The sequence below is a fragment of the Ambystoma mexicanum genome, chromosome 3p (genome assembly GCF_040938575.1).
Source record: "Ambystoma mexicanum isolate Mex_15411 chromosome 3p, UKY_AmexF1_1, whole genome shotgun sequence".
Taxonomy (NCBI): Eukaryota; Metazoa; Chordata; class Amphibia; order Caudata; family Ambystomatidae; genus Ambystoma; species Ambystoma mexicanum.
Genome location: NC_090925.1, coordinates 1,221,577,021 through 1,221,602,644, shown reverse-complemented (window position 1 = coordinate 1,221,602,644; position 25,624 = coordinate 1,221,577,021). Strand labels below are relative to the sequence as shown.

The 25,624-nt window shown below is 43.2% G+C and overlaps 1 protein-coding gene across 3 annotated transcripts in view; it reads left to right on the top strand.

Moving 5' to 3' along the window:
* Positions 1-25,624, top strand: part of SLC4A9 (solute carrier family 4 member 9) — a 1,170,242-nt gene that overhangs the window by 355,438 nt on the left and 789,180 nt on the right. For 2 of the 3 annotated variants that reach the window (XM_069652669.1, XM_069652668.1), the window contains exons 3-4: positions 4,928-5,082; positions 5,240-5,294. The gene's annotated coding sequence lies outside the window, so the exon portion shown is untranslated. The remainder of the gene's footprint in view (positions 1-4,927; positions 5,083-5,239; positions 5,295-25,624) is intronic. The other variant, XM_069652671.1, reaches the window with a different exon arrangement.

The following is a 25,624-nucleotide window of genomic DNA, read 5'->3' as shown; positions in this document are numbered from 1 at the left end:
TGTAGGAAGGACCCTTAGTGATTTACTTTATGAGCATTATGCACACACACTCCTTGCAAGAGGGAGACACAGGAGAAGCACAAGGGAAGATGATTGAGTTAAATATTTATCTAGACTGTACAGCACAGTTGGGGAGTAATACGTGGTTTCAGCACATGAAAAAGGTGGGAGAAATGACATCCAAGGATAGTTGCTATGTTTGTGCTCTCATACCTTATGCCATGGGGAATTCCAAGATATATTCATAACTATAGAAACAGTAGCCCAGAAAGCTAACTGCCTGACGCACCTTGCACTCTGCCATACGAGAGGTCAGTTCCAGAGTCGAACAGCATCATTGGTATGGGTGACCGAGAAGACAGCTCCAGAAGATGATTGTGTGCAAGATTTGAAGACGAGAGAGATCCCACACCAGAGAGCATGTGTTAAGATATGAACAGCCTGCAATGAATGGAGCAAGAATCAGATAGGGAAATAAACAAAAAGCTCAATTGTGAAGGAAAAGACCCTGAATAAATACGAAGATGCAAGGAGAGAGGCCAGCTGCAAATCATGGAAACAATGCTTTCTCCAGATGGATGAGAGGAAGGCCTGATTGTGTGTAAGGCGCCAGCGCTTACAGGATACTATGAGCCATTTATAGATATTGCAGAGAAAGAATACAAGCATCATTGGCCAAGGATTGCAAAGTTGCTGACATGGGTCGATGATAAAGGAGGACCGTTGCAGATAGTGTCTCTGGCTACTGCAGAATTATGTTTCAGAAACAATGGCAGAAGAAAGTTTGGGATGAATCGGCAGTGCGGTCAAATTTTCGATTTACCGGGAATGAAGGAACACCGGTGATAATGGACCACTACAGGGCCTGTGGATCCAGAGCTTATATGAAATTGCCCAAAGACTGGGGAGGGCTGTGTTGTATAGTGATTTTTTTATTTTATATTTTTTTTAGTTTTTTAGATACAGTATATAAATGTTACATTTCCATCCTAAAAAAATAAAGAAATGTTGCATTTCCACTCTAAAGAGAAAAAGAAGAAAACATTTTTTTCCCAATATCGCATGTCAATTTTTAGAATTTGCAAAAGTTGTATACTGCTGGAACACAATTACCACTGCTCTTAGGTCATCTCATCACACAGTCCCAGTACATCCTTTGATGGTCTCAGACAAGTGATTGTTCATGTTCCAGCACTGCTGATTCCAAAGAGTGACCGGAACATTAGAGAGTTTCCAAAAGCAGACGCTCCTCTAAAGAAGAGATCACCACTTGAATTCCTCAATCGAGCAAAGAGGGAGAACTACTTGTCACCTAAATTGATAGAAGCCTTTGATTCTATTCCGTATGAACACAGGTGGTTCAGTCAAACTTCGGAAGTATTCGCGACAATCTTCATGCCAGGGATCCAGACGATGGCTAATGCCAAATGGTTGCAGATTACCAGATGGGAGCTCCTGCAGACAATCAACGCTACCATAAAGGGATTCAATGCCATCAAAGAAGAATTGAGAGCCATAAGACGACAGCTATGGATGGAGGTGTTTGGGCCAAAATCAGAGAACCATGTTGCACATTCATACCTTCTCATGATGATGATAATGTGACCTTGACAAAGGCCATAACGATGCTGATGAACTTGAACATCAAGATGGAAGACGAATTAGAAGATATTGCAGATGGCAGCTGGTTTGCATCAATCTTCTCATGGGTTCCACAATCAATGGCGAATATCTTCAAGTTCCTCTGAGCATTGTTGGTGATGATCATTTTTGGATTCTGTGTGATCAGAATAATAATCACACAGTGCAAGAAGACGGCAAAGAAAGCAGTAGGAATAAAGATCATGATCGATGTTGAGTCAGTGTTTGGACCCAAAGAGCTGACAAATCAGAAAGTATATAGAGGCAAGTATTCTAGCACCTGAGGGAATGAAGTTCATGTATCGATGAAACCATAAAAGAATGTGGGAAGATGGATCTACTGCAGCCAGAATGGACAATGTATCACATGACCTGGAGTGTTGATGACATGTAAAATCCCCAGGACCTGTTAAAGGAGTAATGAAGATATGGACTGTGAAGAAGCACTTTTTCAGATGAGGATGTCTAGATGTGAAGACTGATCGGAGAGTGGTCGATGAATCCACCAGAGGGGACAGTGAAGAGGAGGAGCAATGTGCCTCTTCCGGAAGTCCTGCCCCCATTTTTGCCTATATGATGGAAACCGGAAATTGTGACATTCATGATGCCAATAATGACCCCTATACCGCGAAGAATCCTCGAAAAAAGGTATCCATTGAGAAAGCCCTATATGATGTACCCGCAGAGGAATGAGTCTTTTAAAGGAGGTTCCGGAAAAGAAGTGCGACGATGAATGAAAGGGAGGACTGGTGACATGACGTGAAGTAGAAATGATGCACCCAGATGAGATGCCAATGAAATTAGCATATAGACCTTACAGAATCTGATGGTGAAGTGAAGAATTGAGCAACATTTCATGTGTGGAATGAAGATTGCACTTGCAGAGAGCACTGAAGAACATGCAAGCAGTTTTATAATTGTACAGATGCTGAAGCGCAAGTAGACTAACCAAAAAGGATGGATATACGTAGTGAATAGACCTGTACGAGGTGCCACATATATATATATATATACTGGATGTTCCTCAGCGTGTTTTAGCAAACTAGGACCCCATGAACAGAAGGACTGAAAGTGTGGCGCAGTTGAAGAAAACAGCTGACGAGGAGGGAAGATTCGAGAAAGGTTGTCTGACTCAGTGTCAAGGGTTGGGGCAGCCAAGAAACTGGTTATCTATTCGAGAAGATAAAATGAACGTGAGGAGCGAGGCAAGCTCCTGTTGAGGTGTAATGGAAAAACACTATAAGCGCCAGGTTTTATTCATTAATAGTATTAAATACGAAGAAGGAGCTCAAAACATGATCTCCTGTCATATGGTCAAGCTGAAAATATACTTGAAGATAAGACCATTCTCACACTCCCTTCTATTCTCAGGCACAGTGATACTTTGCAAGGCCGAGTTCAAAGACAATTCGAATGGTAGACAGCAGGAGTGATGATGGATGATGTGCTAATTGGGTGTGGAGACATGGTCAAGTCCAACCCTTCAGCACCTGGGATATCGGCTTGCCTGCTGCTAGCGAGTGGAATATTCCAGAAGGGTACAAGCGTGCCAACCAATTGTAGAGGGCCACGTAGTAGCCCTACAGTTTGAAAGCCAATGAAACGTGTATTTCATGACAGCGAAGATGACTTGCACTACTGGTGGGCATAGCTGTCCACCTGACCTTAGAGACCCAATCCCAATTCCACCCCCCATAGAAAGTTTACCTAGATGTTCCCCGTAGATCAACCACAATCCCAAGTAGGTTTTCTTATTTTTGACACGTAGTATGACGTCACTTCTGACAAATTATTAGTATAAAGTCTCATTTTTTTAATAAAATGCATTCAGTGAGTTGGAAAGACTTGAGCGAACTATCGTTGATGTTCGTGGAATACGGCCTGTTTTAGATAATTGTTAATAAAACAGCTAAAGATTTGTCAACTTCCTGAGTCGGTCTTATTTTTGATGTAAGAGTAAAATCTGCATTCCCATCCATCCCATAGAGCGCTACTTCGCTTAAAGGGGCCTGCGGGTTCAAGATCATCAGGGGTCACTGGATGTTGAACGGGGTCTTCCTTGAGAGGGTCAGTGATTTAATTTATTTGGGGTTCTATATTTGTAGTGCTCCAAATAATTTGAAAATAAGTTATTTCAGACATATGTCGGAGACCTTCGTCTCACAGATGATATACATTAAGAACAAATATTGTACATTTTCTATCCTACTGATTATTAAATCCTGCACAGGGAAAGTTATCCCAAAGTTAACTGATGGTGTGGACATCTGTCCAGTGTATGTATTGAATGTCTTTGAGAAAAGGGGAAGTGCAGTGTGGTGGAAAGTGTTGGGCATATCGTACGCCACTCCAATTGTTGCAATTGGATACGATTTAGGTTTATGTTCTATGAAGGCAAAGAGTCTGTGGAAAATGTTGCTTTTTTAATATAAACTGCTGGCCCCCTGCTTTCATTCTTTGTATACAGAAGTGAATGTGGTACTGACTGCAAGCAAAGATAAGATACTAAATGCATATGCAAATGATTGTGAGGAAGTTCTGTCTGGCAATGGTAAAACCAGGGTTAATCTGGTGGCTGATCCTGATGGGGTTAAGAAAGCCTTGTATCAAAAGGATTGGTGCAGCGCAGTTGAAAGGTTTCATAGCTATGAAAGTTTCCAACATTTGAGACCTGAGCATAAACATCTAGGTACACTTGCTGCTCATTGGAAGATCTTTCCTAGTCCCTCTGCTAGACATGACTTTGCACGTTTTCGGTGGGAGCAATATTGTACATGTGAAATTCTGTTATGGCATAATGAAATTAGCCTTGAATCAGCATAATGTTGTTTCTGTACTGAGAACCACTGAGCACCTGCTTATTGAGTATACATATTGATTATTTCAGCAATTATTTTAAATTACGGGAGCTTGGGAGATTGTAGATTACGCCACCTTCTGGAAGAATTTTTGTGGCACCTTTTTGTTTTGTTAGCATTGGCAGTGGTTGGCCTTTTTTAATAGTCTTGATCTTGAACCCGAATCATGGATTCCTAGCCGGCTTGTTTTTAGGATGAAATAGTTTAGATAATGTGTAATTTTAGACTTCGTTTTTAAGTAATGTTTGAAAACTACTTTATTATGTAATATGCAAAAGATGTATTGCCTATTGTGATGAGCTGTTTTTAATTATGTTGAATTTTTGTTGTTTTATGATTAAGGTTGAACATTGATTTGACCAAAAACAATTAAGAAAGAAAAGAAGAGGCCACTGTGACATGTGTACCCTCTTGTCTTGTTTCTTTAGGTCTGCACGGTCTCCATTGTCCACTGGGTGTCAATATTCCTAGTACATGATTATTAGAAGTACTGTGGATGTACTCTGGATTAGTCGAATAATCCCATGTGATTCCAAGATCTTGATGATCTCCGTGAGTGGTTCCAAGGACACTAGAAGTAACGGTACTGTTTTACAAATACTGCTGCAATATTAGGGACTGTAGGTATAGTTGTATAACGAAGAGAAATATGTCCCCAACCGTATGAATCCACAGAGAAAACATTCCGAAAATACATAAATAACTGTTTTAACCTTTGCTTTTGCTCTTCTGTTTCACAGGAATCATTCATACTGGTCTGCGCTACCATCTGGAGGAAGCCTGGAAATATTTATGGTATAGCTATTTCTGAAGTATCTTCTAGTTGGGGGTATTATAAAGTGAACACCCACAATAGCGTAAGTAGAGAGCTCTTTGTTGTAGTTTAAGCATGAGGTAATGACTGCAGCTCCTCTCTGCCCATTCAGAATCCCACACTCCAATCATTACAATTCCATTTCTAAGGAAACTGTTTCAATTAAGAATAAAACAGGAAGAAATGGAGCACAGATTCAGCCTGCATATAAATGAACATGAAAAGAATGCACTTTAGAACACACCGCCTTCCGTCTGAACACATTGTGCATGAAAACAGTTGAACCTATGTACTCAAGTTTAAACACAGCGAAGTTATAGATTTAGAGGGAGAACAACAGAAACTATTTACACACCTGGATGAATAATTATGTAAAACTATTCACACAAACTAAACAGTGCCTACAAAAATGTAAGGCTGCTTATGAGTGTACTCTGTTATTGAGTTCATTCACATGTGCTGCTCTTTATTTTTTTTATTTAGCATATTTTATAGTTTACATTTAAACTTTTTTATGCTATTCACTAAAACAAAACAAACATTCATAAAATTACTAACGGAGAAAAATAGAAATAAAGAAGAAAGAAAAAAAAAAAGAAAAACTCTTAATCATGAAGTTTCCATCCCAAACGTCTAAAATCGCTCCATCGTCTATTTTTTTCTCTCTCATCTCTGTGAAGCTCTTTCCCCATCTTCTTCTATTGTCAATCTCTCAAATTCTTTTTTTACATAGGCCATCAGGGCTAGAATCTCAGTATTTCTTCTCCCTTGACACAGGCTAACCCAAAATGAGTTTGGAAGTGGTGTTGTTGACTTCTGGAACAAGTGTCCCAAATATGATGATCTTAAATCCTTCAATGACTCGCATTCAATTGTTAAATGTTCTAAGGTTTCGATCGAGCCTTTACAAAGCCGGTATGTGTAGTTTCTCACTGAGGCTGCTTTGCGTCTCTCGAAAACTTCTTTTGTAGGGAACAGGTTAAAGCGAAACCTCATGAACTCCTGTCTGATAGTGGGAGAGGGAACCTTTGTCAGGTATCTTGGAACTTGACCACGTTTCCTAACGTCTTTCGTTATCTCCCCACCACTTTTCATGCTCCGAATCCGTTCACCTGTGTCTATCCAGTCCTGATCATAAAGTTTCTTCTTGACTCAGGATTTTTCAGTAGAGTCTCTTCGCTCAGTGCTAGACTATTTCGTATCTCCACACATGTAGATCTCCATTCAGTTAGAGATTTCTCACTGTTTAAGGAGATGGCTTTTTGTAGTACTTCGTACCCTCCTTCACCTGGTGGTTGTGCATTTCCTCAACATCGACAGTGATCTCCAAACCATAATGGTGTACAATGACAGCATTCCCATTTCTCTCCTGATCACTTCTACCGGTAGGGATCTTGGCATATTCAAAACTTGTCGCCAAAATGTTCCCTCAACCTGCTTCCACAGCGAGCCTGCAAGTTGTAACTGCGTTTCAGAGCCATACGTCAAAATCGGGATCACCTTTGATTTGTAAAAGTTAATGATGGGAAGTAAGGTGAATTTTCCATACTTGCGGTTCATTATTCTAGCCTGGGTTGCTAGATTCTTGGCTCTGGACTTCACGACTGCTGCCCTGTGTGAGTCTACCATACTGGTGTTCACTGTTAACCCCAAGTACTTCATGGATGTGACCTCAGGTATTTTAACCCCTTGGAGGCTCCAGCTTCTTTTCGTCCTGTGGGTTCTGTTTAATTCTCCTATATCCATAATTTTGGATTTCTTAGGATTGATGGTTAGTAAGTTGTCACACACGTATTTAGACAGAGCATTCAGCTGTCTTTGCAGTCCCACTTCAGTTTGGTCCATGATTAGGAGATCGTCAGTATAGAGTAGTCTTCCCGCTGGAATGCCTGCAATCCTTGGGCAGAAGCACCTCACATCTTCAAAAGCCTCCTCGATGTCAGATATGTAAAGATTTAAAATAGCCGGTGCTAATCTACATCCCTGTTTTATCCCTGCTGATGTTCCAATTTTGCTAGACAGAGTTCCTGCTCTGTCCAAGCGTATTCTTAGTGTTCCAGAATGCAGGAGTTCCAGGGCTTCCCTCCGGTCAGTCGGACAGCCCCATTTTGACAGTTTTCCCCATAGAGTGTTCCTGTTTATTGAGTCGAAAGCATGGGCCAAGTCTATAGAGGCAATATAGATCTTGTTTTGCTTAGTTACTTTTGCCCTGCATTTCAGCAAATTTATCAGGAAAAGATTTAAGGCAGTTCCCGTCCCTTTTTTGAAGCCAGATTGCCATCGGTCTTGGTGATTTGATTGTTTGGACCACGTGTTCAGATGTTTCAGGAGTATTGCAGAGAACAGCTTTCCTACAACGTCCAAAAGGGCGATTGGTCTATAGTTGGCAGGGTCAGACCTGTCTCCCTTTTTGTAAATTGGGACCACAATTGACTTGGTCCATGAAGTTGGTATTTTCTTTGTTTAATTTCCTGAAACAAGGACAGCATGAAATCGGCCCAATGTTCTGGATATTGCTTCAAGATCGCGTTTGTTAGGCTATCCGGGCCCGCCGCCCTTGAAGCACTTGCATTTTTTATTGGGGTGAGTATCTCCTCCCTGTCAAATTCAAAGGTCCAGGGTTGGTTAGATAGTGTAACTTTCTCGTGTCCTTCCCCCAACTTATTAGAAAACAAGCCTGCAAAGTGTTTTTCCCAAGTTGACAATGATATTGAGTTTTCAAGAATCGAGTCTTGTGGAGCCGTTGTAGAGTTCAACAGCTTCCAAATCTCAACTGTGTTCTTGTTGGCCATCAGGCCCAGCATTCTCTCCCCGTCTGCCTGCAGTAGTCGATATTGGCATTTTTTCAACCAGTTTTTAAGCGATTGTTTTTCTTTTCTCAGTTTTTCTTTTGCGTCAGGGAGTGTGCCCTTTTTAAGTTGCCTGGCCAGTTTTTTTAATTAGCTTTTTCTTTTCATAGACATCCTTGTTGAATACATGTTTCCTTGTGAAAACACTTTTTAAACCATTTCCAGCTTTGACCTGAAAGATTTTCAGGGCTGCTGGATAATGAATTGGGTGTATGATATTGCCAGAAGCATCTCTACTTTTGCCGTTAAACAAGGACGTGGTTAGTTTGCTGAGGGCTTTGGAAGATATTCTTAACCGGTTAAGACCTGGTGTGACCTCGATGTTGGTAGTATTAATTGTAAAGGCTTCCCAACCTTGTCTTCGACACGGCTTCCTACCATCTCCAGTAGGTTGTGATCACTGTATTTACATGTTATCACAGCTAAATGACTCATCTGGGCTGATAGATTGTCTGACGCGAAAATGTAATCTAGGGTCTTAGTATGAGCACCTCTTTTCCATGTTGCTTTCGGCGGAATGTCGCCCCTTGTATTGCCATTCATCAAGTTTGTTTCTTTTTTGCAGTTCTTCTCCCAAACTTATGCCCCTTAGTATCTTCGGGTTAGCGGTTCTTGATGAATTAGTTATCAATTCATTCTTGGAGTCAAAACATTCCATATTCAAGTCTCCGCATACCAGGACGTCAGTGTTGTTGTAAGTGGATCTAACTTCGTCGATTTGGTTCTTAACTGTATCTTGAAGATTGGCTGCAAGTGGTGATGCAGGGTTCCAGTAGATGTTGCATATCGGGAGATGGCAAGTGTGTTGACTATAGTATTTTATCAGCATCACAAACTGAATCAGTGGCGTGGGATTCTGTACCCAAAGCTTTGTCCAGCCATTTGTTCTTTTACATGCTGTGATCAATCCTGCCATGGGTCGCCCGAGGTTCCCCTTAACAGCTGGGTTCAAGAATACTTCATATCCCTCCAAAGAGGGTTCCTCGTTCAGCCAAGTCTCCTGGAGGCACAGTATATCGTATTTCTTAAATGCGAGTTCCCCTTCCCCAAACAAATGCGTAAATCCCCTGGTGTTCCAGTAGCAGATGGTCAAGGACTGGAAGAGGACAGTTTCTGAGGGCTTTTGGCGTTATGACTTCCTACTCAGTGTACCCGCTAACAAGCTCCAATAATTTCTTGGGCCACACAGGCATGTCACTCTGGGCTGTTGGAGCAATGGCAGTTCGCTTCCTTGATCTTCTGGTCCTACCCAGCGTAGAGGGTGGCTATCTCCTGTTACTTGCTTTTTGCTTGGAGGTTCTTTAGAGCGAACCTCCCTGCCTCTCCGGCTCGTGGACTCCACATAGGCCGATTTAATTGGCTGGTAGCGGTCCTCATCAAAATTGCAAGTTGTTATAGGAGGCGATGTTTCTCTTTCTTTTAACCAGAAGCCCATAGTAAGAAGTCTATGGCCTTCTTTGATAAAGGTGTCTTTAGTTCTGGTATGTATCTGATGTATAAATCAGAACTCTGTCTAGGCGCTTCTATTCGGGGAATTCAATTAACGAGATGTCCCTCAATTGTATTTTCTTGAATTCCTTAATTGACCCAATGAGTCTCATAACGTTAGCTCTGTTGAGAGTCAAGTTGTCTTTGATGTTTAAGACCCTCTCTAGCAGAAAACAAGAAGGAGGCCTGTTGAAACAATTATCAACCAACCTTGAGCACGGGGGGGGGGGGCATACTATCACGAGTGTCAACCACCCTAGTTATTCTGATGCTGTCTTGTCTGACCGATCTTACAGTAGATCTTTGAGGCGCCACCTTCCTTTCCTGGTTGCCGTGTCCGTTTTGGTTCCAGATTTTTTACTCTTCGATTGCTAGTTGCTCTGAGTCTGAGTCTTCTATTATCAATTTGTCTTGATTCTCGTTTGACTCACCACAGACACTTATAAGTTTTTGACCTGTTAGGTTAGCTGTTTCAATAATTCTGCAGTCTTTTGAAAATCTAACCTTTAAGGTATTTTTCGTGATGGATCCATGTTTGTTACTTTCCTTCAGTTCCTCTTCCAGTTCCTCAGCCTGTTCTCCGTCCTCCTCATCAGAGAACTCAGAGTCTGGTTCTCCGTTCTCTGACTGAGCATCTGCCCCAATTGAGCATGTTGATTCTGAGTCGTCAGAGTAAGTAGACTGATTTAGGAAGTCTTCATTGCTATCGTCATACTCCCCTTGAGTATTAACTAGGTGATTTTTTGATCTAGGTTCTCTATTGCGCTTTCTTTTGCAGTGAGTTCCTCTAGCCCTCTAACGAACGTCTCTGGAGTTTTGGGTCTCTGAATATTTCGGATAGTAGTGCTTACGTTTGATTTTGTCCCCTTCTTAATAGGCACTGCCGTTCCCCCAGTTTTCATCGCATCAGTATGTGGTGTTACTTGCTGCTTCTTAACCAATGTCTTTTTTTTGTCAGTGCTTTTTTTTTTTCTTGCTCAAGTTTTTTCCGGAAAACTAGTCTCTTCGACTGTGGTGAGTCTGTCTTTTTAGCTAACACTTTATTGCCCTCACTCAATTTATCGAAGATTTTGAAGATCTTCTGGGGCAAGTGAGGATCATTTGTTGATTTTTTTTTTTTTTCTTTCCGCCGGAGATACCAGCACAATGTTTTCAGTCTCATCAAGCCTTGGTTGGTTTGGTTGAGTTGAGCTTTGGCTTGTTCTTTTAGCCTCTGTTTCTGCAATAACTATAGTTACAGGTGTTGGATCTGTAAGTGTTGATACAGTTGCATAATTTATACCTAGTTTGTTATGAGTCTCGGTTTCTCCTTCCCAAGGCCAGTTCTTGGTAAGGCCTTCCATGACCAAAGACTCTCCTCCCGATTGAGCTTGTAGTTAAGTGGAAAGAATCTTTCAGATCATCTTCTCTCTTTATCTCTAATTACGGCCCCAGGCTACTCTTCAATATGTTAGTGGTTTGTTCCTCATTTTTGTCCATTTCCGTTTGGATAGCCGTGATGAATCCTTCTACAAAAATCATTTTACTATGTAGCATTGCAATCAGTGTAGTCTGATCTCTTAACTGATCGTTTTGAGTTTCAATCAGCTTCATAAAAGGTGCCATCGTTGGAGAAAAGGCTGATATTAATTTAGGGTCGATTAGACTTTGACTGTTCAGATTGTCTTTACTTTGCTCGACCTGAGAAGCTATTAAATCCATCAATAGGTCCTCGTCAGCAATGTGAGGTGTTTCTCTATCCAGATTGGTCCTTTGTCGTTTACTTGCAGGGACTGACTTAGTTGGTGTTGAACGAGGTGTTGGCCGCTGTGTTGTGGCCATTTTTGCGCCTACTAAGGCACTTTGTTTTACACTAGGAGCCAAGGGCGCTCGTTCCTTCAACTTGGGAGCAGGAGCCAGCAGGCCACCAGAACGTCCAGTGGCACACTGAGCCCTTGAGTTTAATTCTTTGTCCAGAGCAGCCACCCCCTCCATTGTAGAGTCTGCCAAAGGGAGTGTTTCTGGTGGGCTGCTTGTAGTCCCAGGGTCCCGGCTGGACAGAGATTCTCTGCCCTTGTGGCCTCTTTCTACGGGCGTTAAGCCAGTGTCCTTGGAGTTCAAAGTGCTTTTGGCAAGGCCCCAGTCCCGTCTTTGTGTATTGTCTTTCCTATAGTAATGAAAACGCTGATTCCCTTTTAACATAATAGGCGTGATTCCCCGGGGTCTCCAGGCAGTTCCCAGGGTTTCTTGGACCAAGTAGTTGTGAGATTGATGTTTTGCATTTTTCCCAAATGTGTATGGGGGGGGTTAGTGTCGCTCCCCTGTGGACCTCCTGGGTGTCTTGACATGGTTTATCAGCCTCTCCTACTTTGTGGTTTCCTATTACTGGGAAAATGTAGGGTTGCTTTGGTGAGTCTTGAGATTTGCTGATATTTTAGGTTCCCCAGTGTTGTATCCAATGTTGTCTGCTGTTGAGTCGTACCCTGTGTCGCTCTTTTCCTCGTGTAAGGACGCTGTCAGATCGATGTCAGTTGGTAGATCCGTTACTGCCTCTGGTGTTTCTTTCACGTGTGTGCTTCCTTCCTCTTGGAGGGCATTTTCGTGGTTCAGTGTTTTCTTGCTTATTACCACCATGGGGGTCAAGTGTGTTCCAGACTGAGCACCACTTGTCGGTTGTCGGTGTGGGGGTTGGGAGGTAAGTGGCCTACTGCCTTCAGCCTCAACACCTGTGTTAGCAGTGCAGTTAGCTGTAATCCCCCCTCCACCCACCCCGAACGCGGTAAGGTTATCCTCAAAAGAGGGGTCCACCGTGGCAGTGATGACCGAGTCGTCCTCCATGTGTTTTTAGGAAGTATGGGCGTATGTAGAGGCTAGAGTATCAGTAAATATTCACCCAAACTTCACCCAAGATGGATTTGAAGTAAAACACGTAGAGCGTGGGGCTTGAAATCATAACACATCTTTGAAACCTGTCCACGATGCCTAATGTGTTCCCTGACCTGGGTGACATTACAGGATATATATATATATATATATATATATAATACAATAAAGAGTAGGATAACACGTCTTGTTTTACTTACATCCATCCCCCTTTACACAGGAACTCTATAAGGTTTTCCGGCATCACTAGTCCTGACAAAATGGACCGGCTGCTATAATTGATTAAAAAATGTGTATAACAAATTTTTATTCAAATAATTCGAACTGAATTTAAACATAAAACACTACCCTCACCTAACACAGTGTACTAAACACTAAAAAACAGTTACTAAAACATGAAATACAAAATTCACTTATTTGCATGACACAAAAGATATCACATAACATAACACAAAAAAACTCAATGTGTCTCTAAAACAACAACCATCCCAACATGTTTCTGTTCTTCACTGCCCAGTTCGGGCGAACATTCTTCAGGGGAAATTTTTTTTAAAAAAGCATCCACTAATCTCTTCAACACCATGCTGAAAGGGTAGATTCAAACTTCTATACAGGCAAAGGAAGGAAAGAACCTCCGAGCCTGTAAGAGTAAAAGGAAAAACTAATGAGTTCCAAAAAGAGGGAAAGGAAGTACTACAAAATGTAGAAAAAGAACATGGCATAGAGGTTATGCCACACTCACACGGGTCCCAACAGGGCACCCACAAATTTACCTTTAAATGGTGAAACTTCAAAGCGCGTCACAGGATGACAAATTCGCTGGTTTCTCGCCAAATGAGAGACCACTACTTCACAAAAGCGTCATAGTCCGCTAAAGTATCGCCACACCTGAATGAGACAGAACCAATACACAGAGACCACATGCTCTGTTATATCCAGAAAGGGGCTTCAAAATGCAATTACACATGAAAACAGGGCTCCAAATATCATAAAATAAATTACCTTCACAGATGTAGGGATCAAGACTGTAACAAGCAAAGCAGCAATCAACGTGTTTGCAAAGGAGAAATCCACACAGTCAAGCCGTAAAGTATCAATCTGGAAAACAATGGATGCATGGCAATGAACACCATATGTCTGGCATCACCCTTCAACATGTACCGATGGGAGTGCTTTTATTTCACCCTCGTGATTAAGACTAAGTGCCCGTACAATATATAGAATGCAGAAAAAACTTCCATGCTGTCCATCCTACACAACGTGGGAAACCCATGGCAAAAGATAACCAAACTACCCCACGCGTACAGGAAGGGAATGTACCGGCAGTGGGAAAATTATCACACACAGAACCACAATGCTAATGACTCACCTGTACACTCAGAGGGATTAAATCACTCTAATGGCAGCTTCCAAACGCACACAGCCAACACTGAATTCAGTGAAACCAAAAACTGCTGCACACTAACAGTACGTCTATGGTCGTGCGGCAACACAAAGGAAGGACTACACTACTCAGTGTAGGAAGAAAAGTCCATCAAAAGGAAGGGCCATGTTGGAACGGACCCGGCAACATAGAAAAAGGACTACACTACTCAGTGTTGGAAAAAAAGTCCATCAAAGGGAAGGGCCATATTGGAACGGACCTGAAGCCTACTGGTGTAGAACAGATTAGTGGACACCACGAGCACTAAACGGGTGTTTTTTTAAAACAATGATATGCTGGCACCAACACAATATGGTATATGCATCTCACACTGTCAAAAATCATACTTGGCTGACCAAATGATTTCAAAATGGCTGATTTTGAAAAAGGTGCATGGACATACCAAAATTGAAACGGATCGAAAATTATTGAATGTAGAGCAAAAAATTATTTTTAAATTACAGAGTAATGTGCTAGGTCTCAACGAAAGCATTGATTGGCATTTGGTCAGCCAAGTATGATTTTTGACAGTGTGAGATGCATATACCATATTGTGTTGGTGCCAGCATATCATTGTTTTAAAAAAACACCTGTTTAGTGCTCGTGGTGTCCACTAATCTGTTCTACACCAGTAGGCTTCAGGTCCGTTCCAATATGGCCCTTCCCTTTGATGGACTTTTTTTCCAACACTGAGTAGTGTAGTCCTTTTTCTATGTTGCCGGGTCCGTTCCAACATGGCCCTTCCTTTTGATGGACTTTTCTTCCTACACTGAGTAGTGTAGTCCTTCCTTTGTGTTGCCGCACGACCATAGACGTACTGTTAGTGTGCAGCAGTTTTTGGTTTCACTGAATTCAGTGTTGGCTGTGTGCGTTTGGAAGCTGCCATTAGAGTGATTTAATCCCTCCGAGTGTACAGGTGAGTCATTAGCATTGTGGTTCTGTGTGTGATAATTTTCCCACTGCCGGTACATTCCCTTCCTGTATGCGTGGGGTAGTTTGGTTATCTTTTGCCATGGGTTTCCCACGTTGTGTAGGATGGACAGCATGGAAGTTTTTTCTGCATTCTATATATTGTACGGGCACTTAGTCTTAATCACGAGGGTGAAATAAAAGCACTCCCATCGGTACATGTTGAAGGGTGATGCCAGACATATGGTGTTCATTGCCATGCATCCATTGTTTTCCAGATTGATACTTTACGGCTTGACTGTGTGGATTTCTCCTTTGCAAACACGTTGATTGCTGCTTTGCTTGTTACAGTCTTGATCCCTACATCTGTGAAGGTAATTTATTTTATGATATTTGGAGCCCTGTTTTCATGTGTAATTGCATTTTGAAGCCCCTTTCTGGATATAACAGAGCATGTGGTCTCTGTGTATTGGTTCTGTCTCATTCAGGTGTGGCGATACTTTAGCGGACTATGACGCTTTTGTGAAGTAGTGGTCTCTCATTTGGCGAGAAACCAGCGAATTTGTCATCCTGTGACGCGCTTTGAAGTTTCACCATTTAAAGGTAAATTTGTGGGTGCCCTGTTGGGACCCGTGTGAGTGTGGCATAACCTCTATGCCATGTTCTTTTTCTACATTTTGTAGTACTTCCTTTCCCTCTTTTTGGAACTCATTAGTTTTTCCTTTTACTCTTACAGGCTCGGAGGTTCTTTCCTTCCTTTGCCTGTATAGAAGTTTGAATCTACCCTTTCAGCACGGTGTTGAAGAGATTAGTGGATGCTTTTTTAAAAAAAAATTTCCCCTGAAGAATGTTCGCCCGAACTGGGCAGTGAAGAACAGAAACGTGTTGGGATGGTTGTTGTTTTAGAGACACATTGAGATTTTTTTGTGTTATGTTATGTGATATCTTTTGTGTCATGCAAATAAGTGAATTTTGTATTTCATGTTTTAGTAACTGTTTTTTAGTGTTTAGTACACTGTGTTAGGTGAGGGTAGTGTTTTATGTTTAAATTCAGTTCGAATTATTTGAATAAAAATTTGTTATACACATTTTTTAATCAATTATAGCAGACGGTCCATTTTGTCAGGACTAGTGATGCCGGAAAACCTTATGGAGTTCCTGTGTAAAGGGGGATGGATGTAAGTAAAACAAGACGTGTTATCTTACTCTTTATTGTATTATACATATTGATATCCCTGTCAGTAGAGTAGGATGTTATTATAGGGACTGTTTATACCTATTTGAACATACTGACATTACAGGATACCATATTTGACTTACCAAGCCAACCTGGAGTCAGTTCAGTGTTCAGTTTACGCCCTTGAAACACATAAAATTGAGACGCACCAGTCGTATCATGAGGGATAATTCTGTATTGTAACACCCTCCTTATAAGTGCACTCCTCCAGTCTTCATTCAGTTCAACTCATATCCAAATCCCATCCATCAAAATGCGATTGAAGCGCTCAAAGCACCCATTGCTCTGGGGATGACGGGGAGTAGTTCTTTTCTGCTCAGTCCCCATGCTCGCTAGCTACTTCTGAAACTCCCTAGAGGTAAATTGGGGACCATTGTCGCTAACCATTAAAGAGGGCAAACCTTTCCTTCAAAATATTTCTTCTAAAAATGTTATTGCATTGGTCGAGGTGATCCTGCCTTGAAACACTTGTGTATGGGCACGTTATAAATGACATATATCGTATCTCTCGAAGAATCCCCACCTCAGTCCACTTGGACAGCAGATCTGTTCGTACAAGGACATAATTGTCCCTCGCCCCAGAAAAATTCAGTGGTCCTAATATATCCACAGCAATTACTTCCCATGCCATTTTAGTTGTCTTAGGAATCTCCATTGCTGGTACCCTAATTTTCAAGACCTTGCTGCTATCCTGACAAGGTTCGTAATCCCTCACTTGTTGCTCAATCAAAATATCCATATCTGGCCACCAAAAATCAGTTCTGATTATGGACGTGCCGCGTTGTGGTTACTGTAACTGCAACACCTGTATCTGAAGCACGCTCTGCAATCAGCAGGAAGCTTGGGCACCCATGCCCGTTGCAGCCGTGAGTGCATTGGTTGAACTAGCCCTCGCGGCTGACACAGGTGCGATCTGGAGAGTCGTTGGGGCAAGCTGAGAGAGCGGCTTAGGTGCAGCTCCCTTGCTGTACACTTACCTGCCATGGCTCCAGCTTCATCATTTCTCCTCCTGCACTGAACCTAACAAGAAATCGATTTTTTTCCCCTCCATGTTGGATTCCTCTTCTGGTGACACGTTGCCCTCCAGTGGCTGCTGCTGGAATTGCTACCGCCGTCAGACGGAATTACTGAAGAGGATTGCTGCTTTCATTTCATTTTATGGTAATGCTAAAGAAGGTGGACTGATGTGAGTAGAGGTTGCAGGTAATTTATGCGGCTACCAATTGCTGAGTCTGTAACGCTTGGCTGTGAAGTTGAGCAAACGGCGACATGGTACAAGCTGAGTGAGCCGCGCCGCCCCGTATAGCAGCCAGTGTTGTGCAAACCATGGAACCCACTATTCATGATCTCCCACCCTTCCAACCTACCACAGAAGATCCCAGGATAGCCTGGGAACAGTGGAAGAAAATATTTGACACACATTTGATTACAGACAGTCTCATTAGAGACCAGGTCGTACGCTGTACCACGGATAAGAGCTTGCAGGACTGATGAGAGAAATTACTCTAGAGCAAGCTACAAACATGGCAAAGCTTGCTAAGCAGTCTGCAGCCTACTCCTCAACCCTGTCGGCATTCTTCATATCTACAGCATGCACTTCACATTTTTGTGTACCAAAGACCAGCAGAAAAGGAGCGGACTTTGTGAAATATGGCAGACAATGGAAATCTCAGAAAAAAAAATCTCAAAACAATAAATCGAAAGTGTACAAAAAGAAGTGTTTTGCATGTGGCAAAAGTGGGCATATTTCCACAAACGGTTGTTGGCCTCTCAGAAATGTTATATGCAGTAAATGCAAGAAACAGGGTCACGTAGCCAAAATGTACAGAAAGGACAAGCAGAAGGCACAGGTTCACCAATGATGTGTAGTGTGTGGATGAGGACATGCAATATTTGTAAGAGGAAGTAAATTATATTTTAATTGCTACCATTTATGGACACGTTGTGTCAGCACCATGGTGCACTGATCAGATTGATGGTCTTGATTTGCACATGATGGCTGATTCAGGGTCAACGTACACTGTGGTTAGTGTAATTACTTTTGAGAATTTAGGGTTCAAGAGGTAGGAACTTGAAGCCTCAGAAATAAACCCAAAAGGATGTGGGGGGCGTACCAATAAGAATTCTGGGCTTGAAGATTGTGAACATTGGATTTATGGGCAGGAATGCTTTTGGTAGGTTGTATGTGGCAGATTGGGGTGTCTCTGTTGAGTTGGAGACATCAAAAAGCTTTGAAAATGTACTTAATCCGAATGCAAGGGTACCGGTGATGCTTGTAGATCGGAGATTTGTGACAGAATCAGCTGTTTGAAGGGGTTTCAGCATAAGATTATTTTGAAAAGTAATGCAAACGCAGTTGCTCACAAAGTGAGGGCTGTACCCCTTATGTTAGAAGACAAACTCAAAGCTGAGTTAGATAAGTTGTGCCAAGCGAATGCGATTGAGCCCATTGATGCAGCGGAGTGATGGCTAAAAAAAAACAGATGGTGAGATTTGCATGTGTGTGGACTTGCGCTCCCTAAACCTCAATATATGGGAAGATCGGCATCCACTCTGAGGGTGCAAGAGATGATAACACGGTTGCATGGAGCAAAGTATTTCACACCTATAGATCTTTCTAGTGCATATCACCAGTAGAATTGCACCCTGAGTAAGGGCTCTCGCATCATTTGTAACCCTGTTTTGAGCAAACAGCTTTGAGGATGCCTTTCAGTCTAGCCTCTGCGGCTGCCGTGTTTCAGCATAATGAAATTTATGTTTGGAGGAATGGAGAATGTGAGATCTTTTCAAGATGACGTCTGTGAAAAACCTGAAGGCACTCTCACAACCACTCCCCAGGGATCTTCTGCTCAGGTGGTCCAGGAAGAGCCATCGCAATCGGATCCCGACCCTGGGGGCGGACAAGCGCAGGAGGATCACCTGGGTGTAGGGTCCTTGGGGCCCGGACGGTGAGACAAGGTATTTCCACCCCCCACCCCTTCCCTTACACTGACTTACCTTCCCTCAGCCTTCATGGGCTACTTCCATTCATGCTCTATTTTTCCCCTGTAAGTACCCACCAGGTACTGAGAAGAGGAAGAAGCAACTTTCTTTAATGAACCATGCAAGATTGAACTTGGGGAAGGGAACCTCAAGACCTGGTGCAACATTGGTAAGGTAAGCAGCTATTGGGACTGTATTGAACTTGGGATAGAGAAGCCCAAGAGGAACTCTAAGCGAAGAACAGTTGAGATTTGAACACTATTTTGTTGGCTAAGAAGAACCCCACACTATGTTTAGATGTGAGGGGAAGCATAGGATTTGACACATACAGACTTTTGATTTGTACTTACAGACACAGACTTACCTTAGTTTTCAGGGCAAGTTAGGCCTTAAACCATCCTGATATTGAAATAAAACCTTCACTGAAACTTGAAATCTGTTGTCTGTCTCACCTCTTTATACCATGACTGTCTCACACATCCTGATTTTCACATCAGATGCAGATCAGCATAATGAGTGTCTAAGGGAAGGTATTGTCTTTTCTCCATAGGGCGGGGATGACCGTTAACAAAGGGAAATGTAAATTCAAGGTGAAGGAAGTATCTATTTAGGTCATGCCATCAATGAGGGCATCAGACCAAATACATCTCATAGTAGCTATAGTAAAAGCTCCTCTGCCTCATGACAAAAACACTTGGAGGGCATTCCTAGAGTTAGCAGAATACTATTCAAAGTTTGTGGAGTCATTTGTCAGATTAATGTTCCGTTGAGAGATTTTATGAGATTATTTTTTTTACATGGGCAAAGTGTAATGATGAAGCATTTACGAGTATAAAGAAGGGTACTCTTGATGCCCCGACGCTAGGAATGTTTGATCCTGGCAGTGAAACCGTGTTGACCACAGATGTAAGTGCGGTAGGATTGGGAGCTGTGCTTATGCCGATAAAAGAAGGGCAGGAGGTTGTAATTGCGTTCACCTCAAGGGCTCTACAAGGTGCAGAAACGAATGACTCGACCGTTGAGTGCGAGGCATTAGCCTGCTATTGGGCAGTGAATCATTTTAAATCCATTTTGTGGCACATACAATTCTTTTTCAAAACAGACCACAAGCCTTTGGTGCATGCTTTCCTGGGGCACAATAAGTGTGTTTTACCCTAGGATTAATCGGTGGGCTCTTGCCTGGCATGAATTTAATTTTACAATGGTACACCTGGTTTAACCAATGTAGTTGCAGATTGTTTGTCGAGGTTACCAATTGAGGAGGTGCAGAGCAAAAGGCAGTGGTAGCACATATAACCAACTTAAACGGGCTCCAAACTCTCCAGAACGATGCGCTTAGAGCAGCACTCAACATCCCCAAAAGAGATGACTTGTCACAGGCCAGACGAGATGCCCATTGGCTCTCGGTCAAAGGAAAAAATTACATTCAAGACACATACTTTAACTCATAAATGTCTCAGCCTCTCTGCCACATCATACCTATCTGAAACAATCTGCAGAGATAACTCTGCACACCCAAGAAGAACCCACCATGCCAACAATCTGCGAATCCCGCCCATCGAAAGGGCCAAAGCAGGGGGTATAGGCTTTCCTCACATAGCTCCCAAACTCTGGAACGCCATACCTAACGCCCTCTGTGCTGAAACTTCTTTCACAACCTTCTGCAAAGGCCTCAAAACAACACTATTCAAAATAAAGCTCCCACTGCTGCTTGCTGAACTCTGTACCCCCTTGTATGGACTGTAACTAAGTATGTATAACCAAACCGACCGTCTTGCCATTAAGCTTGTTTTTGCTTGTCTCTGTAATCGGTTATGCTCCCTGTAACCAGATCTGTTCACATGTAACAGCACCATGATGGCCCCGGGCTGCTGTGCGCTTTATAAATGTTAATAAATAAATGAATAACTCCATGCACAGTTTTGGAGCAAAGAAAATGGCGAGAAGAGTATGCAGCAGATGAAGAATGGAAAAGGGTTTGTAGCGTATTGGAGGAGGGGTGACCAAAACTGTCTTCAGAAGTGAGTGTTCAGCTCGATCAAGAGCAGAATGAGTTGTGGGTGTAATGCAATCTGTTGTATAGGGGTGAGAAGATTGTGCATCCCAAAGCGATGAGGCCTGCAATTCTTGAGGTGGCTCATAGGGCTCACCTAGGTCGTAACAAGACTAAGAAGAGACAAAGGGAAACCTATTGGTGGCCATGCATGTTTTCTGATGTTGAGCACATGGTAGTGAATGGTTTCCCTAGCTCGGCCAGTGATTCACATGTAACAGTGGAGCCACCTTTGAACACAGTCCAGATACCGACACACCTCTGGGGAAAAAGTGGCATTGGATATCATTGGACCACTACCCAAGTGCTACGAATGCAAAAGGTTCATCTTCATGTTGATGGATTATCACAGCAAATGTCGATATGTAGGTTGAGCTGATGAGAATACAGCCACAGCTGTGGTGGAGTTTTTGGATGGTATTTTTCATAGAGCGGGTTTTCCATCGCTAGTGCTAACGGAAAATGGAGTACAGTTTCAGTCCAAAGTGTTTGTAAACTACCTGGGTAGTACTGGTGTAAGACATGAGACCACGGCTCTGTATTGTCCCAGGCAGAATGGGTTGCGTGATGAAGGGGACATTGCAGCTAGCTTTCATGTCCATGTTCGATGTTATGACCGTGAAGGGCATGGTGTGGGCATACCAAACCACACCTCATTCTTCAACTGGGGTGTCGCCATTTGTGTCCTTGAAGGGAAGGAAGCCCATCTGTGAGTTGACTCTGGAGCTGTTGGGCGCAGGAAAAGTAAAAAGGCAGGAGCTTATTTGAAGAGCATTAGAGTGTCGGGGCAGGTACAAGAGATGGTTTGAAGGCAGGAAACGTATATACTTGGAACCATTTCAGGTAGGAGACAAAGTGAGAGTAAGGAATGTTAGGATTAGGGGGGAGAGTGTTTTGTACCTTTCAAGTCCTAAAGAATACAGAAGGTACTAAGCACTGTGGTGGTGTTAGGAGATGGAACAGAATGGAGCATGAGGCAACTTGTCAAGTGACATGAAGTGGAGAGTAGAGAGTGTAGCAGGAGAATTGTAGATGTGATGAGTCTGGTGGAAGAAATCCGGAATTGGTAGATCAAGGTATTGAAAGGCTTGTACAAGGAAATTCCATGGACAATAGAGATTTTAGATGGGAGGAGTCACTGGAGGCTGATGTATCTGGGGCTGATGTTGGAACTGCTATCTCAGGAGGGAATGTGGAACCAATGGAAGGTTCCTTAGACAGGGGAGAGTCTACATCGTGGAGTGAAAGTAGAGAACAAGGTGGACTCTTGCAAACCAAAAACTGTGTACTGGGGAGAAGGATGGAACTGGAAAAGTATCCCTAACAAGTTGAAGGATTGTTAGCTTAATGGGGAGGTGTGTTGTGGTTATTGTAACTGCAGCGCAGCATCTGTATCAGCAGCACATGCTGCAGTCAGTATCAGGCTTGGGCACCCGCAGCAGCCGTGAGTGCATTGTTTGAACTAGCACTTGTGGCTGACATGGACGCATTGTGGAGAGTCGTTGGGACAAGCTGAGATAGCTGCTTAGGCATGGCTCCCTTGCTGTACACTTACCTGGAATAAAGGAGATTTTCTAAACTGCTGTGTCTCCAGCTTCATCATTTCTACGCCTGCACTGAACCTAACATGGTCCTGGATACACCCATGTGACCTTCATGACCTAGCATGACCACCACTTCTTTCATTCCGTCCGGTACCAATAAGCGCTCACCTCTAACCACGCACCCTCCTTGCCTGGTGGTGGCACAGTAAACTCTAAACCCCATACCCATGTGGTCCATTTGACAATTCTCCTGGACACACCATCGAATCCTCTTTTATTAAAAATGATGACTAATGGTTTATAATCTGTCTTTACAGTGAAAGGCCTCCCATAGAGATAAACCTTAAATTTTGTGCTGGCCCATATTACAGCTAAAGCCTCTTGCTCTATCGCAGAATATCGTTTTTCCACAACTCTAGTTGTCCTAAAGGCAAATGCCACAGTGTTTTCTCTGCCATCGTGGTTCATCAGTATACACAACAATCTTGACATTTTCACGAAACCACGTAAGTATGGGAGCTTTAACTATTTCCTCCTTTATCTTGCGAAATTCCTCATTACACTCGCTAGTCCATAAAAACCTCTCACCCTTCCTAGCGAATTTCCTCATGCAAAAGGTTTTGCTCAAAAGACACTTGATGAACTTTGCATAATATTCAATGAGACCAAGAAAAGATGCAACTTCCATCTTTGATTTGGATACATACATGTCAACTATGGCTTTGACAGTGCTGGTCTTTGGTTTGACATCTCCTGCAGGCAAAGTATACCCAAGATAATCTACCTCTGACATGCAAAATGTGCACTTTTCTATGGTCAAATTAAAATCAGCTTAATCAAAACTAGACGCAATCTCTGACCATGCTCAGAATGATCAAACCCTGCAATCAAAATATCATCCTGATAAGTTTACACCAGCGATGCTTTTAAATTTGTTTTTTTTTTTTTATTTATTCCTCCACCCCCACCCCCAAGAAATGCTGTGCATTCATTTTTTAAATATACTGGCAGCCGAGATCAAACCGAATGGCATCCTTGCACACTTGAACATCCTTGTGTGTAATAAATGTCATGATTTCAGATGACTCCGGATGCAACCTGATTTGATGGTATGCAGATTTGAGGTCAAGTAGGGAAAAACGGTGGCACCAGATACATCTGTAATGAGTTCATCAATTTGTGGTAATGAAAACCATTCGGCAACTACACGCTTATTTACTTCCCTCAACTCTGTGCAAATTCTAACAGTACCATTGGTCTTCTTTACAATAATTATGGGGCTGACCCACTCGGAGGCATCAGTGAGTACTATTGCCTCTTCACATAGCATGAGATTGAGTTCAGCCTCTGATTTGATATATGATCTGGCATTTATAACGCGCATATACACAAGGGTTTCGAGGCGCGATGAGGCAAGGGAGGGGGAACAGAGGGAAGACAGACAATGATCTTACTAGGCCAGGTGTCATTCAGATCGCGCAAGTGCATGGGAAGGGGTAAGGGGAAAAGTGTGAGGGGGAAGGGAGAGGGGAAAAGTGCAATACATGGGAGAGGGGAAATTGCAGTACATGGGATAGTAGACTATTAAGATAAATAACGGCCGGATGGTGGCAAGTGCAAGGTAAGAGCAGACATAAGTGCTGGTGGGGGGCTGTAGGGATACAGAATACAGTCCCCAGGTGCGGGGGTTGCCAGGGAGGCAGTGCAGGCGTGCAAATGGCGGGGCCTGGGCCCAAGGTCACAAAGGGTGGCCAGGTAGCCAGTGCAGTTTCAGCCAGGAATTCAGCAGGGGAGGGGGAGAGAAAGCAGAAGCAAAGAGGAAGGTTTTGAGGTGCTTCTGGAACCGGAGATGGTTCTCCTCAAGTTTCACAGAGGCAGAAAGGCAGTTCCAGATGGAGGCCCCTCTGAGGAGAGATCTACCACCAACTCATTGCTTGGAGAAGCGACGGACCCTGAGGGAGTTGGAGGCGGAAGAGCAAAGAGCTTGAGAAGGAAGATATTTGGGAAGAGAGAGTTGAAGGTATTGCGGCCCCAGGCCCCAGAAGGCCTTGTGGACAATGCAGAGGGTTTTGAACTTAATCCTTGCAGCCACTGGGAGCCAGTGCAGAGATTTCAGTCCTAGAGAGATACGATCCCTGGGCTTGAGGCCAAGGACAAGTCTTGCAGTCCTGTTCTGGATAAGTTGCAGAGGGCGGAGAGTAGAGGCAGGCAAATTTAGAAAGAGGCTGTTGTAATAGTCCAGCCTAGAGAGAACCAGGGCTCTGGAGACTGTGAGCTTCTGAGGGAAGGAGAGGAAAGGAAGAATACCTCTGAGGGGGTGCAGCTGGTAGTGTGACTTCTTAGAGACACCAGATGTGAGGAGAGAAGGAGAGTGTGGAGTTGAAGATGACCACAAGGTTTTTAGCCTTGCAGGTGGGAGCAGGAAGAGGGCTAAGAGAGGCCGACCAGAGAGCTGCAGGGAAGGAGAAAGTGGGAGTGCCAATGAGTAAAATCTCAGTCTTACTGGCATTAAGGCAGAGGTCACTACCGGCACACCACTCCTGGATAGCAGACAGACAGTCAGAGATGAGGGAAGGAGAGGAGGAGGCTGAGGGTAGCCTGAAAATGAGCTGAGTATCATCCGCATAGCACTGAAAGTTGGGGCAGAGAGTGGCGATGCAGTAGGCAAGGAGTGCCAGATATTGGTTGAAAAGCCAGGGAGAGAGGTTAGATTCCTGGGGGACACCACAGGTAGAGAAAAAGATATTGGAGAGTAAGGACCCAAGTTGGACCTGGGAGGGTCGGTCAGAGAGGAAAGAGGTCAGCTACACCAGAGCCTGACCAGTGATACCCAGGTTATCACGGAGACGGTTGAGCAGGATGGCATGGTTGACAGTGTAAAAGGCCGAAGAGCGATCAAGCAAGATGAGCACACACAGGGTGTTGGAGTCGAGGTTGGAGAGCAGGTCTTCACAGATGTTCAGG